Source organism: Bison bison, unplaced genomic scaffold (assembly GCF_000754665.1).
Source record: "Bison bison bison isolate TAMUID 2011002044 unplaced genomic scaffold, Bison_UMD1.0 scf7180017864244, whole genome shotgun sequence".
Lineage (NCBI taxonomy): Eukaryota > Metazoa > Chordata > Mammalia > Artiodactyla > Bovidae > Bison > Bison bison.
The window spans coordinates 3543503-3547230 of NW_011494816.1; the positions used below are offsets into that span (position 1 = coordinate 3543503).

The 3728-nt window shown below is 39.4% G+C and overlaps 1 protein-coding gene across 3 annotated transcripts in view; it reads right to left on the bottom strand.

Moving 5' to 3' along the window:
* Positions 1–3459, bottom strand: part of ZFYVE9 (zinc finger, FYVE domain containing 9) — a 118040-nt gene extending 114581 nt beyond the window's left edge. For 2 of the 3 annotated variants that reach the window (XM_010847190.1, XM_010847189.1), the window contains exon 1: positions 3342–3458. The gene's annotated coding sequence lies outside the window, so the exon portion shown is untranslated. Of the gene's footprint in view, positions 1–3341 lie in introns of all 3 variants that reach the window. The other variant, XM_010847191.1, reaches the window with a different exon arrangement.
* Positions 3460–3728: the final 269 nt, after the last annotated feature.

The following is a 3728-nucleotide window of genomic DNA, read 5'->3' on the forward strand; positions in this document are numbered from 1 at the left end:
ATAGAAGAAAACAACAGAATGGGAAAGACTAGAGATCTCTTCAAGAAAATTAGAGATACCAAGGGAACATTTCATGCAAAGATGGGCTCGATAAAGGACAGAAATGGTATGGACCTAACAGAAGCAGAAGATATTAAGAAGAGATTGCAAGAATACACAGAAGAACTGTACAAAAAAGATCTTCATGACCAAGATAATCACGATGGTGTGATGACTCATCTAGAGCCAGACATCCTGGAATGTGAAGTCAAGTGGGCCTTAGAAAGCATCACTACGAACAAAGCTAGTGGAGGTGATGGAATTCCAGTGGAGCTATTTCAAATCCTGAAAGATGATGCTGTGAAAGTGCTGCACTCAATATGCCAGCAAATCTGGAAAACTCAGCAGTGGCCACAGGACTGGAAAAGGTCAGTTTTCATTCCAATCCCAAAGAAAGGCAATGCCAAAGAATGCTCAAACTACCACACAATTGCACTCATTTCACACGCTAGTAAAGTAATGCTCAAAATTCTCCAAGCCAGACTTCAGCAATACGTGAACTGTGAACTTCCAGATGTTCAAGCTGGTTTTAGAAAAGGCAGATGAACCAGAGATCTAATTGCCAACATCCGCTGGATCATCGAAAAAGCAAGAGAGTTCCAGAAAAACATCTATTTCTGCTTTATTGACTATGCCAAAGCCTTTGACTGTGTGGATCACAATAAACTGTGGAAAGTTCTGAAAGAGATGGGAATACCAGACCACCAGACATGCCTCTTGAGAAACCTATATCCAGGTCAGGAAGCAACAGTTAGAACTGAACATGGAACAACAGACTGGTTTCAAATAGGAAAAGGAGTACGTCAAGGCTATATATTGTCACTCTGCTTATTTAACTTATATGCTGAGTACATCATGAGAAACGCTGGACTGGAAGAAGCATGAGGTGGAATCAAGATTGCTGGGAGAAAGATCAATAACCTCAGATATGTAGATGACCCCACCCTTATGGCAGAAAGTGAAGAGGAACTAAAGAGCCTCTTGATGAAAGTGAAAGAAGAGAGTGAAAAAGTGGGCTTAAAGCTCAACATTCAGAAAACTAAGATCACGGCATGTGGTCCCATCACTTCCTGGCAAATAGATGGCGAAACAGTGGAAACAGTGTCAGACTTTATTTTGGGGAGCTCCAAAATCACTGCAGATGATGACTGCAGACAGGAAATTAAGACACTTACTCCTTGGAAGGAAAGTTATGACCAACCTAGATAGCATATTGAAAAGCAGAGACATTACTTTGCCAACAAAGGTCCGTCTAGTCAAGGCTATGGTTTTTCCAGTGGTCATGTATGGATGTGAGAGTTGGACTGTGAAGAAAGCTGAGTGCTGAAGAATTGATGCTTTTCAACTGTGGTGCTGGAGAAGACTCTTGAGAGTCCCTTGGACTGCAAGGAGATCCAACCAGTCCATTCGAAAGGAGATCAGTCCTGGGTGTTCTTTGGAAGGACTGATGCTAAAGCTGAAACTCCAGTACTTTGGCCACCTCATGCGAAGAGTTGACTCATTGGAAAAGACTCTGATGTTGGGAGGGATTAGGGGCAGGAGGAGAAGGGGACGACAGAGGATGAGATGGCTGGATGGCATCACCGATTCCTTGGATATGAGTTTGAGTAAACTCTGGGAGATGGTGATGGACAGGGAGGCCTGGCGTGCTGCAATTCATGGGGTCGCAAAGAGTCGGACACAAGTGAGCGACTGAACTGAACTGAACTGAATGTATATAGAGTTGATTATAGGTTATATGCAGACTTTCCAATGCACGGAGAGTCAGCACCCCCTCACCCACATGTTGTTTAAGGGTAACGGTACATCTCAAAGATGAATATGATTATTTAATTCAGTACAGCTTCTTCCTGAGGATCTCTTCTTTTTTATTCTATTGACCAGAGATCTTTTAGACACTGTCTTGAATCTCAGTCTTAAGGGTCTAACTTTTACAGCACTTATCTGATTGCTCTTCGGGTGTCTCCTTCACTGTTACTTCGTCTATGCTATATACTAATTACAATGAACATGTGTGCATTCATGCATAAAATATTCCTGAGCATCTACTATGTATCAGACACTGTTTTAATCATTAGGTTACAATGACAGTAAGACAATGTCCTTGACCTAACAGTACCCAATGTTTTATAGAAGATGGATAAGTAGACTTAAAATATGAAATACTGTGATATATACTAATTGATATTAATATATGCACTGGGTACTATGGAGCCAAAGAAGATGGGAATCCAAACCAGACTAGAGCAGGGGTATATTATTTGGGGTAGGATGGGCTACTGTAAGAAATACTCCAATAATTTATTATTGCTGACTAATTATTATTTATTATTATTGATGGTCTTTGCAGTGGGTTGAAAACTTCCTAAAGAGGAGATGCCTGAAAAAAGAAGATTTTGCCAGATGAAGGCAGACAGAAGCACTCTTCTCTCACACTCATGTGAGAAAGCTAGGGGACAAGAAATACCTAGCCAACTCCAAGTCCAGAAGTTTTGGTGAGGAAAGTACTACTGCTAGGTGCCTTAAGAACTCAGTCTGCCAGACCCATGCCTCTATCCTTGAAGCTTACATGGAAAATCAGAGCACTCAGCCAGAGCACACAACAGTCCAACAGTGAATGGCATAATCAGTCTCTGAAACCAATCTCACCCACATACCTTCCCTTCCCACCACCATGTTCTACGCATTAAATAATCATAAGACTTGAAAGAAAACAAAGATTCCTAGTCAGAAAAATGTCAATGATTAAGAAGTCTTGCTCTATCAGAATTAATAAAATACTTCCAATTTTCTGCTGGAAATGATTGCTCTTCAGAACTAGTCTAAACATACAAAATAAAAAAGTGTAATTAAATCTGTATTTCTGTTTCCTTATCCTAAAGTAAGATTTAACTATTTAACACTTGTGCGATTGACTAAGAAATATTCATAACATTAATCGGGTAGATATACCAATTAATTGGGTAGATTTTCTCTTAATAATATTGCTCAAGTCCATGCTCTTTGTCATGCTGAAATTACCTGTCTATGCCCAAGGTAGAAGTTGACTCTGAAAGGAAGAAGCCAAGCACTGGTAGAGAAATTAGCATTTTGATGTAATTCAATAGGAATTTTAAAACATCCTTTTTCCCTGGACTTAAGCCAAATCTTTTTTGTAAAAAAAGCAATATTCCTGATTTAATAAGAGACAGTTTCATAAATGAAGCAATTAGAATATATATTCATGAGCATTAGCTTCTATAAAGCTATTTGTTTTCTCAAGTTCAAGCTCTCAAGAGAAATAAGGTCACTGGATTTCTTACCTTTTTCCTTTACACACGTGGTAAGGAGCGGGCTTCTGTGTGTTCACTCATGGTGCTTGCTGTACTACCAGCCAGTCCTGCTGCTTCAGTGTGCTCTGTCTGATCCTAAAGAAAGAACACATTGCTCATTATACCTGCTAAAGCAATAAGCCCCATTTTTCTTCATATCAATCTATCATAGCTAGACAAATAAAAGCTATTGCAATTATATCTTCAGATTCAAAGACCTGGCCAGTATGGAATGCAGCAGCAGACACATAATATTGTCTAAAAAGGCCCAAAGTTAAATGTTTCAAAGAATAGTTAAGAATTTCCACACGCTTCTTATTTTCAATGAGTAATACAAAGTGAAAGATCAAAGGCAGGTACTTTCTATCCAATGACTAT